Below are 12,883 nucleotides of genomic sequence, written 5' to 3'. Positions count from 1 at the left end.
GAGTGAGAGGCTTTGGAATCTCTGGGTTAATGGTTAACCCAGTTCGTGTAGTGATTGAATTAACTTGCGAAATATTACTTGAATTTTGAGTTTCCTTACCCTTAGGGTTTGGTTACGTGTTGGATGGTAAAGTGCCCGATTTCCTTTCAGCAAGCAATTGGGATATTCTTCCCATATCTCTTTCAAGGTTTTGAATTGACGCTTGATGATTCCTTTGTACTTGCTCGTTTTCTGTTTGGGATTGATGAAGTTGTCTCTTCACTTGCTCATTCGTTTCTGATTGACTTTTGACAAAATTCATCATAACTTCTTCAAAGTTAGATTTCTTCTCTACTGGTTGTGTGTTATGATTTTGTTGTTGATATGGTAATTGAGGTAACGGTTGTTGTTGGAAATTTTGTTGAGGTGAAAATGGAGGTTGGTTTCTATTGAAAAAGCCAGGTGGTCCATTTCTTTGAAAAGCAAAATTCTTCGGGTTTTGATATCCTGGGTTTGCAGGTTGATAATTAGAATTTCCTCCTTGAAAATTTCCTTGTCTTTGATTGGCCATAAAATTAACTTGTGCTACTGAGTTCATTGGCCGATCATTGATATCACAATCTTTCGTGAAATGTGGTTGTCCACAGATTTCACAGCCTACTTGCAATGCTAAAACTGTTGAATTTAGTTTCTCTATTTCTCTTCCAAACTTTTTAAATTGATTCGACAGTGAAGCTATGGTTGTATTATTGTCTTCATTTTCTTCAAGGCTTGCCACCGTCCTTCTAGGTAGTTGATCTCTAGACGGTGTCCATTCAAAAGTATGAACTGACATGTCTTCTAACATGTCATACGCTTGATTTGGTGATTTGTACATAAATACTCCTCCAGCGGAGGAATCTAATATACCACGAGTATGTTCATCAATACCACGATAAAAAGTTTGTACTATTTGCCCTTTTTGCAATCCGTGTTGCGGACAATTTCGTAACATTCTTTTTAATCTTTCCCATGCATCATAAAGAGTTTCGTCCGACTTTTGTTTAAAAGTGGTGATTTCAGTTCTAAGTCTTTCAGCTTTTGCCGGTGGGAAAAATCTGGTAATGAATTTTTCTCTTAATTCATTAAAAGTTGTGATAGAATCAGGTTTTGATGCTTTCAACCATGCTTTTGCGTCTCCGATTAACGAATACGGAAAAGTTCTTAACTTAAATGCATCTGAAGAAACATCTTTGTTTTTGTACAGTTCACATAAATCTTCAAAAGCTTCTAAATGTTCTATCGGATTGTTATTAAGTCTTCCGTCGAATTGGTTTTCACGAACCATGTGCATAAACTGCCCCTTGACTTCCTAGTTTTTAGCCTCAATTTCAGGTCTTCTTATAGATGAAAGAGCGAGAGGGGGAACAGTTTGTCTGGTATTCCACATCGGTAGATCATTTGGATCAGGTGTTACTTCACCCATTTCTTCTTTAATGACGATGGTTTCTGGTTCAGTTTTGATTTCTGGTTGACCACTAGTGTTTCCTACTTGTTTATCTTTTTTGTTGTTTTTCGGTGTTTTCGGTTTACTAGTACTACCTAATTTTTTTTTTTTTTCTTGTTTTAATCTTTTGTTCAAGTTTCTCTCAGGCTCTGGATTAAGTGCAACGAGTTTAGGATTTCCTGAACGGGTCATACAATTACAAAATTGTATGTAGTCTTGAAGGATTTATTCACTAAGTGTATGAACATTGAACTTTCTTGAAAATGAATTTTCACGAAAGGATCGAATAACTAAAAACAATGATAAAAACCTTTAAACAAACAGATTTTTCTTCTGATTTTGCCCACGTTTCGAATAGCCAAAAGATGCAGCAGAGGGGCAGGATTCGTTTGGTCTCAATATAATTGAGTACTGTTTGGCTCCAATAACCCAGTCCACGTACAAATCCAACTATTACTACGAATCAGAAAAATTATCTATTTATTTAACTGCCAACTTTCCCCGGCAGCGGCGCCAAAAAGTTGATGTAATGAAGATCGTGTCTTTTTATTTTGAACGGATTTAGATTGAATTTATTACACGAATTGGTTGTAATTATATGGCGTTTTTATGATTTCGGATTGATTTCACTCATATAGGCAACTTTGTCCTATCCGTATAGTAATAGTTTATTTGGTAAATCCGGTTCGTTCCACAGGGAGGTTGAGTTTTCAAGGTTTTAATCGCTAAAAGATAAACTAATTAAAAGGGGAATTTTGAATTAGGGTTTACTACTTAATTAAACGGAATTTAAATTTAACTAAAACTAAATAACTAAATTAACGACAATAAAAATACAATTTAAACTAATTTATCAAAATAGAAGAAATAAGGTTTTTCATGGAAATATAGCAAAATAGCAAAAAGTAATTAAAGTTTACGATATGGCAATAAGTGAAATTGAAGAGATTTAAAATAAGGTAAAGTAGTGGCTACTAAAATATGTCCCCTCTGGATTTATGGATTGTTTTTAAGTCCGATTATGATGTTTTAATATATATCCTTATATTTAATCTTCCGATTTATAAAGATTTAACTAACTAAAATTAAATCTAACTTTCGTTTCGATCTCGTTCTAGCTAACTAAATTATACCCCGACTATTCAAATTAAGATTTAATCCAGTTTTTACTTTCGTTAAAACCAAAATTATAACGGTCTTACCCTTTTTATAATTACACGATTATATAAATTATAATATTACCCAAACCACCGAATCACACTTCTAAATTGTTGTCAATAATTTGTCCATATGTCCGTCTAGGTCACTGAGGTGTTGAAGCATAATTTATGTAAATTTAATGCACTTTCGTTTATTAATTTAATAAATTATGTGATAGGGGTGAAAATATTAAATTATATAACAATGGGTCGGTGATTAAACTTAATATTAAAAATAGTCAAAGTTACATCATAACATTATAATATGGTTCAATCCATTTGTCCAGAGGTTCTACATTTTAATTACCACTATGAGTATTTAGTTGGACATTATAACGGCGTAAAAATATAAATTATATAAAATGGACATGGTAACAATAATAATAATAATAATAAACGATAACAATAATAAATAATAAATAACGATAATAACGACGATAATAATAAATATTACGATAACAATAATAAATAATAATAATAATGATAGTAATAACAACGATAATAATGATACGCGAAAATAAAGTTGGGACGTGGAGACTTACAGCGAGTTGGAACAGTAAAAAGTGATATAATTAGCGTAGTGGTACCCGGACAGAACTTCGACTAAAAACCCGTAAATTAAACGTTACAATAACCTTATTATTAAAATAAACTTAAATTAAAATTATAATTAAAATTATATATAAGTATTACAGAGGAAAAGAAAATATTGTACCTATAAAGCTCGAGCAAACTGGCTTTTTATAGATATTTGGCCTGCTACAGTAACCCATGCGATCGCATGTGTTTTATGCCTATTTCCCATGCGATTGCATGGCCGCCAGATCCAGCTCACAATTTTTTGGATTTTTACTTGTCGACATATTATAAAAATATATATAATATATAAATAATTTATATAATTATTTAAATATTATATTATATTCTTGTGCATAGTTGACTCATAATTTTGGCTCCGATGTCTCGTACATTTACGCCCGGTTTATGTCTCAGTCCCGGTTTCTCTTTTTCGTAGAATTTAATATCGTGTAATTTGCGTTCCGTGACTTGCATTCTTGTCAATCTTTAGACATTTTTCTTCGATAATTTAAACCACTTGGAGTGTAACTTGTACGTTTGAGCATTTTGGACGTTTCGCCTTTTAATTCTTCATTTTTGAGCGATCTTCGTCTTTCGTCTTCGCACTTATTTATTTAAACAATTACAACTAAAAATAAGGAAATTACAATTAAAAACATTACATTCTGGAATGATATTGCGACTAAATATTTGTTCGTTTGGAGCAATATCATGAACATAAGACTCTATTTGAATCTCACCAAGCTTTTCAAGAAAATCGTTGGTAATAATCAAACGTAACGATCCAACTCGTATCGCCGGATGTTGACTCTTTTGACTCAACGCATCCGCGACCACATTCGCCTTACCCGGATGATAAAGTATTTCACAATCGTAGTCTTTCACCACATCCATCCACCTACGTTGGCGATAATTCAAATCTCATTGATTAAAGAGATGTTTCAAACTCTTATGATCCGAATAAATCGTACACTTGACACCATACAAGTAATGGCGCCAAATTTTCAACGCATGCACAACCGCCGCCAACTCAAGATCATGAGTCGGATACCTCGTTTCATGTTCCTTTAATTGTCGAGAGGCATAAGTGATGACTTTACCTCTTTGCATTAGAACACACCCGAGACCATTTTGTAGCGACCCGACAAAATCGTCATTGACAGCGCCGCTAACTTAGGTCCCGTTACGTGGTCGTAGTCCCTATATGAGACTCGTTTGACCAAAATTACGTCGCATTCATTTGAAAAGTACAAGACTCGCAAAGTTCAGTTTACCAAAAGGATCGACAACAAGTTTAAGATTACAAAATAGTAATGTATAAATGAAATAACTTGCGACATAATTAATTAAAAATCACAGTTGCTATAAATAGCGTAAGTATGTATGTATGCTTGACCCCAAGCAAGTATGAAAGTACGCGGAAGCAAGTATCAAATAGCCATGTATGAACCTGAGAAACATATAGAAAACTGTCAACGAAAAACGTTGGTGAAATCATAGGTGTATTAATAAAAGTTATATTTTGAACCACAAGATTTAGTATTTTCATAAATTGATCATCCAAAAGTTTCATTCCAAAAGTTGGTTCGCGAGCACCCAATTATCAATGCTTAACATTCCTTCCATAGAACCCCATCACAATAGTGTTAGAACATACACTGTTTCTCGAAAATATATTCCATTCGTAAACGGTAGCGAACCGTTTGAATGAGGGTTTATCAAACCCGTATGGCCACACAATATAAGTTCTCGCTTACACCCTGCAAGTGTAACTAATGATAATCGAATTGAGGATTTTTGTTCTAACTCGCTGTGGAATGTTTGTTTCATCGTACTTATGTTCAAAGTATAAAAGTAAGTAGTACAAAATGTAACAAAGTATATATTTCTCAGCCCACAATTTAAAAGTATATAAAGTTGTTGAAAAGGTGGGACTATGATCTCACCTCGAGTGCACGAGTATAAAAGTACTTCACAAAGTAAACGTGTGCATGATAGTTGTTTAGCCTTGACCTAAATAAATAAGTTGTATCAATTAACCGGTTACGACACAAGGTCGGGTGAAATGTGTTCAATTAGTCCTATGGCTCGTTATGACTCGATTATATAGCATGTGAATCAAATTATCAAGTTTCATGCAAGATACAAGTAAAGAATCATGTTAGAAAGATTGCATAATCATTTGGTTAAGTTTGACAAAAAGTCAAACTTTGGTCGGTCAAAGTCAACGAAAAAGTCAACATGTTCGGGTTCGGTCCCGAACTATTTTTCTGAGGTTTTTATTCATGTATAAGCATGTTAGAACAAGTCTCATGTGAATCGGGGGTGCGTAGCATAGCAAACATTATTCGAAAATTGACAAAATTGGACAGCCCACTTTGGCGCGCCGCGCGGGTGTATGGCGCGCCGCGCCATTACCTGTGCAGAGAATTCTGGCAGTTTTCACACTCAAGCACGAATCCAACTTCAAATACCCATAAATCCTAAACCGTAAACATCCAAAACAAGTATCTTATATCGTTGGAAAGGTATTTTGACAAGGAATATAACTAACCACTTTTCATCAAGCAAAAACATCATTTACAATAGCCAAAAATCTCGTCAAGTGGTCATTAAATGTTCAAAACTATCGTTTCAAGTTTACAAAACGCATTTTAAGATTCGGGAATGCAATTCACACATATGATATGCCGTTTTGAAGGTAATGAAACATACAATACAACTAATCACTAACTAATAACATTTCATGGCATTCAAAGCATCAAAATTTCCTTTTAGAGTTCATCAAACCCTAATCAAGAATCACAAAACCATTAATCATGTTAATGATGTGTTCCAAATCAACCTACACATCAAATTGATGCTAAAGATGCTAGTAACACTTTTAAAACATAAACTCTAACAATTTAACAACATTAACTCATCCAAAATCAAGGATTAAGCACACCCATTTTCAAATGTTCAAACTAGTTACTCAAAACAACGAATCGAGCAAACAAAACATATATTCATGTTTTACACGAGCCATAGACACTAACTAACACCATTTCAAGTCAAAAACACGAATTTAGAGAAATCTAGAGCTTTAGAAATGTTACCCAAACGAGATGAAGTTGGTATCAAATTGTAGAGGATGAAGAGAGGATTCCAAATATGTAATTTGTTTTGTTGTAAGCTTCCTAGATCGAATTTGGATGATGAATTTGTGAATTTGGTGTTTGAGTTCCAATAATGGAAGTAGAGAGAAAAAGAGAAAGAGAGGTGGGATTGAATGTGTGGTGGTAGTGGTGGGTTGACTAGTTGACCTAGTCAACTAGTTTGCCCACTTGGCAACCTCGGTCCCTCAAGTTTCAAAGCGGGTGCGGGAATTAACCAAACGAATATTTTAAAAACGCTCGAGTAAACGAGTGATGTTATAATTAAATAATGGGAAAAATTAAGAACATTGGTCAACGGAAACTACGAATTTAAATAACGAAAGATTTTATTTAAAAAAAAAGTGTTAAAAATAAATTTAACGAAAAAACGCGGGATGTTACATTACCTACACCTTAAAAGAAATTTCGTCCCGAAATTTAGTTGGAAGTAGTAGTCGTTGTTTCTTCCTCGAGATCTTGCGTTGTCGGTTCTACGAATAAGTGAAGGTACTCCCTCGGGTATTTCAACGAACTTCGACAGTCGCGATTTTACGTTGGTTCAAAGTTTGCTTTCATGATTCAAAATTTCAACCGGTTCTCCTAGGAAGGAAAGTTTATCATCGATAGTAGGTTCGTCGAAGACGATAATATGTTCCTGTTTCGCAAGACTCTTCTTCAAGTTTGATATATTGAATGTAGGATGAACGGAGCTCAAATGAATCGTAAAATCTAAACGGTATGCATCGGGTCCAATACGCCCCAAGATTTCAAAAGGATCAAAATATCGCGGATTTAGCTTTCTACGTTTCCCGAAATGAATTACACCTCCTCAAGATGAGACTTTTAACGTTACGCGGTTTTCCACATGGAATTTGAAAAGTTTACGTCTAACAGTGGCATAGCTCCTTTGGCGACTACGGTCGTCTCGAGCCTTTCTGAGGTTAAAGAAGTTTCTTGGTTGTTCCATGAATTAGCTCGGGTTCGGTGGTTTGATTATCATTAACTTGGTTCTACAAAAGGAGAATGACATTTCCGGTCACATAAGATTTCAAAAGGTGTGACGTTAAAACTAGAATGAAAATCATTGTAGTAAGAGAATTCGGCTAAAGGAAAATACTCTTCTCAAGTAAATTTGGAGTTGATAACACAAGCTCGTATTACGGTTTCCAAGGTTTGAATCGTACATTTGCTTTGTTCGTCGATTTATGGTTGATGCGTGGTACTCATGTTTAAACGTGGTCCCGAGGCTTTTCGAAAAGCACTCCGAAATCTAGAAGTGAAACGAGGATTTCGATCCGAAATGAGGTACAGTTCTGTAAGGTATATTCGAACAAGTTTGTTAGGACATAAAAATGTTTGTTAGAACAAGTTTCTGTTTCTCGAGAATTTCACGCCGCGAAAGATTTATCGGTTTCCGAAAACATTCGTTAGGACTATTCACCCTCGTGGCGAATACTAGTATAACGTGAAGAGTCTCTCCCTCCATTGAGAATTTAGATAAAATATTTTTCTTAAACGGAAGTACGAGTGTAATACGAGAGAAATTTCCGCCTCGATGTGGGCATATCAAGCATATTGTAGTTCTTCGATGAAACCGTGCGAAGACGAGATAGTATACGCGTATAACATATGTTTGAAGTTGAAAGAATTTTCCATTCATTCGGAAGCATAAATATGGTTCGACAATAATCAAATATGTGTTCCGGGTATGGTTGTTATCAATATTCTCGGAGTTTTCGGATATCCAAACAAGAAAAGTGAAGTCATGTACATGGCACATGGTGGTGATTAGGTTGATCGAGTCCAACCACCATCACGTGTCATTAGAACTTTGGTATGACTTACCATAATATAACTATGTTGATCAAATGACGTTATATTACGCTAACTCATACCTCCATTCCCACATCACTCCATAGAATCAAGTTCGTGTAATCGTGAAAATTTAAAATAAACAAAGTGTAACGACGTCTCTAACGTGACTCGTATTAATCAAAAGAATTTGTGCAACTCTGAAGATGCATTTCCCGAGGGAAGTGTATAAATGATTGTTCACGTCAATGTGGTTCGAGTCAGACAATAAGGTATTCAGGTATGAAAAGAGTAACGAGTCATGATAACGAGTAGCACGCAACCGTAGTGATAAATGTTGATGACGATACTCACCTAGAGTAGTGATGGTAGTAACACCAAAAAGTAGATAGTAAGAAACACCAGTGGGAAACCGATAGTAAGTTGAAACGATGGCAAATAACAATCCGGGAGACAGAGTTCCCGAACAAGTGTGACTAATGAAGTCGTCGTCATCCATACGTGTATGAATCATGAATTTACGTGTGTTACCAAAAAGTGGCGGAATACGAGTTCGTAAGATGAAAACTTGGTACCATTAAGAAATTTGCCTAAGAATGATTCAAGTATAATGCACAAGTAGTCAAGTAAGTGCTATCTATAGCAAATGTATGTCAGAATGCAATGGTTAACTATCCGGTTGTAGTCTAGATTCACTAATGCGTCCTAACGACTCTGTCAGACACACTAATGCATATCCTAGTTCCCTACAACCAACGCTCTGATACCATCTGTAGCGACCCGACAAAATCGTCATTGACGGCGCCGCTAACTTAGGTCCCGTTACGTGGTCGTAGTCCCTATATGAGACTCGTTTGACCAAAATTACGTCGCATTCATTTGAAAAGTACAAGACTCGCAAAGTTCAGTTTACCAAAAGGATCGACAACAAGTTTAAGATTACAAAATAGTAATGTATAAATGAAATAACTTGCGACATAATTAATTGAAAATCACAGTTGCTATAAATAGCGTAAGTATGTATGTATGCTTGACCCCAAGCAAGTATGAAAGTACGCGGAAGCATGTATCAAATAGCCATGTATGAACCTGAGAAACATATAGAAAACTGTCAACGAAAAACGTTGGTGAAATCATAGGTGTATTAATAAAAGTTATATTTTGAACCACAAGATTTAGTATTTCTATAAATTGATCATCCAAAAGTTTCATTCCAAAAGTTGGTTCGCGAGCACCCAATTATCAATGCTTAACATTCCTTCCATAGAACCCCATCACAATAGTGTTAGAACATACACTGTTTTTCGAAAATATATTCCATTCGTAAACGGTAGCGAACCGTTTGAATGAGGGTTTGTCAAACCCGTATGGCCACACAATATAAGTTCTCGCTTACACCCTGCAAGTGTAACTAATGATAATCGAATTGAGGATTTTTGTTCTAACTCGCTGTGGAATGTTTGTTTCATCGTACTTATGTTCAAAGTATAAAAGTAAGTAGTACAAAATGTAACAAAGTATATATTTCTCAGCCCACAATTTAAAAGTATATAAAGTTGTTGAAAAGGTGGGACTATGATCTCACCTCGAGTGCACGAGTATAAAAGTACTTCACAAAGTAAACGTGTGCATGATAGTTGTTTAGCCTTGACCTAAATAAATAAGTTGTATCAATTAACCGGTTACGACACAAGGTCGGGTGAAATGTGTTCAATTAGTCCTATGGCTCGTTATGACTCGATTATATAGCATGTGAATCAAATTATCAAGTTTCATGCAAGATACAAGTAAAGAATCATGTTAGAAAGATTGCATAATCATTTGGTTAAGTTTGACAAAAAGTCAAACTTTGGTCGGTCAAAGTCAACGAAAAAGTCAACATGTTCGGGTGTAACAACCCCGATCCGTTTAACCAAAAACAGAGTACATTTTTTTTTTATTAGTTAGGTCCCATTAATACAATACATTTCAACTCTATTTTAATCAAAACATAACATCGTAATGATACGTTTAACAACCTATCATGACCCTTGGTACACAAATTACACTTTACAAAATCAATTGCAATAATGACCCGATCACAAGAAATACGGGTTAATACACAATAACCCAACCCGATACCAAGAGCATAATTCCGGGGACTACCAAATCCCCAAATCCCCAAATCCGCGTCCAAAACTCCAAAAGCTACCCCATCGAGCCCAAGCGCTCCTACACATCTAGTCTAACGACTAGCTAACTTCACATACACAATACCTGAAAAAGGTAAACAACGAGAGGGGTAAGCTTGAAGCTTAGTGAATGCAATAATTATACATATACATATATAACCTACTTACTTGCAATCACTTACACAATTACCGCATACACGCTAGCAATATAATTAGCATACCATCGTAAAGTATAACGCTAAATCTCCAATACGCAAGCTAGCACAAACAATAGCATATAACTTGAACAATATAATATGCTACATTACAACACAAATAACATTGATGTTCACAACATCCATTAGTATTCAAGACTAGCCCCGCGAATGGTATCGTCAACATCGAACTTAAACCCCATTCGCCCTATTTAATGTGGTATCGTCAACATCGAACTTAAAACCCACATATGAGGTATCGTCAACATCGAACTTTAACCCCTCATCAAAATCACTACAATAGTGGTATGGCATCGTCAACATCGAACTTTAACTCCATACATTAAATAGCAACTCGCACGAGGATATGGTATCGTCAACATCGAACTTTAAACCCATACCCCACAAGTAAATAAATCATATATATACATATATAATTATTCCACTCACCTTGTGAACTCGAGCATTACAAACCATGAGCGAAATCTCCACCACACACAACCGAGCAAGATTTTACCTATAATACGCATATAGGTATACACATAATCAACATATAATCTCATTTGGACTCTCGACCCGCCCAAATGAACAACAAGTGCAAAATATACCCTTTTGCACTTTTAACGCTACCCGAAGGTCCAAAACTAACGAGACTAGTTCTCGCATTCTTGAAATACCCAAATATGTCAACTTTAACCTCTAAACGCATACTAGCTCGTATTTTAAACAAAACCCATTCCATGGTTGACCAAGTTTGACTTTATTGCTAAAACACCAACTTTTAACCTAAAATCACTTCTCGCGAGTAATTACATCAAAAGCATCATTTAACACTTAACACGTGCGTTTAACATCCAATTAATCCAAATTAGTGTCATCCTCAATTTTGACCCAATTCAAATTGCTCATTTTGACCAAAGTCATAAAACGCCCCAAAATCACTAACGACTAGTGATTATATTTCCAAGACAACCACTAACACTTAAATCAGGTATTTACCTACTTGATTTACCAAAACTTGATTTAAAACTTAATTTGACAACGAATCGAGCTTACTTGTCCCGAAATGCCCATTTGACCCGTTTTGACCTAAATTAGGGTTTACACCCAAAAACCAAGTCAACACAAATGTTCTAACATTTAACCAACATACGCAAGACCCAAACTCATAATTTCATCACTCGAAACCCACTTTGACACATAAATCCTAATTTTGACCCATTTCAAAATTAGTCAACTCGAATACACCCAAAAGGGTTCCAACGCTTCCAAAATCACTAAACTAAGTGATTACACCCAAAACCAAAGCCTAATCATGGTCAAAACGTCAATCAACCCAAAACCCGCCATGTATCAAAAATAACTAGTTTCCATAAACCCACTTCATCATCTAAATGGGTTTTACAACTAAAAAGCTAAAAACCCTAACTTGAATACCAAATCATAAAGATGAATTTCGGAGTTAGAACTTACCATCACTATCACAAGGTAGCCGTGAACGAGGAGAACAACTTTAACTCTTGAGACCCGACCCGAATCACTCTTCTTCATCTCCGATTCGAGCTTTCTCTCTCTAAACCCTTTACTCTCTCTCTAGGGTTTGGGGTGTGAGTGGAAGGGAAGAAATGAGAAGGAAATGAGGTTTAGATAAGATTAGGATCAGTTTTATGGCCAAAGACCCGTCCATATGTGAAATACCAACTTTGCCCCTCATTTAACTCATTAAAAGGCTGAAAAGTACCAGAACGTGCCTATTGTCGCGCCGTGGCCCAAAGGGTGGTTTTAGATAACTTTTTTTAAGCTTTCTGACCCTCAAAATAGGCATTTGTCGCGCCGTGGCCATTCTGGTCGCGCCGCGGCATTTGCCTGTTTCATCTGAACTTCAGCAAACTTGTTTTGGCCATAACTTATTGACCGTAACTCCGTTTTCGACGAATCAAATATCGTTGGAAACGTAATAAGATTTTCTTTCCAATGGTAAGGCTTTGAAACATCAACACAAACTTTATTTGGGGTCGAAAAGGTACGTACACCTTGTGACTCCAAACAACGTCCAGTTTTCTTCGACGTTCGAGCAAGCAACACGTACATGTCTCGTACACTTCATACACGCATCGTACACCATAAATACATTATGTACAATAAATATTTGGGTCTTACAACTCTCCCCCACTTAAACTCGATCACGTCCTCGTGATCTTCGTCACTTAATCCATCCGGACCTACATCCTATGGTCCTTCGACGTACTTTCGAACTCGAAGTCTACGAAATTTCCCGCAACACGAAGATCTTACACCGCACTTAAGCGACCCTTCCGATGAATCA

The 12,883-nt window shown here is 35.8% G+C and overlaps 1 non-coding gene across 1 annotated transcript; it reads left to right on the top strand.

Moving 5' to 3' along the window:
- Positions 1–944: 944 nt before the first annotated feature.
- LOC139873836 (small nucleolar RNA R71) lies at positions 945–1,051 on the top strand. Its single transcript, XR_011767550.1, has one exon. It is a non-coding gene; the product is annotated as a small nucleolar RNA R71 (small nucleolar RNA).
- The last annotated feature ends 11,832 nt before the right edge of the window (positions 1,052–12,883 follow it).

The sequence above is a fragment of the Rutidosis leptorrhynchoides genome, chromosome 10 (genome assembly GCF_046630445.1).
Source record: "Rutidosis leptorrhynchoides isolate AG116_Rl617_1_P2 chromosome 10, CSIRO_AGI_Rlap_v1, whole genome shotgun sequence".
Classification (NCBI taxonomy): Eukaryota; Viridiplantae; Streptophyta; class Magnoliopsida; order Asterales; family Asteraceae; genus Rutidosis; species Rutidosis leptorrhynchoides.
Note: the sequence above shows the minus strand (reverse complement) of the source record. Positions and strands in the feature narration are given on the sequence as shown.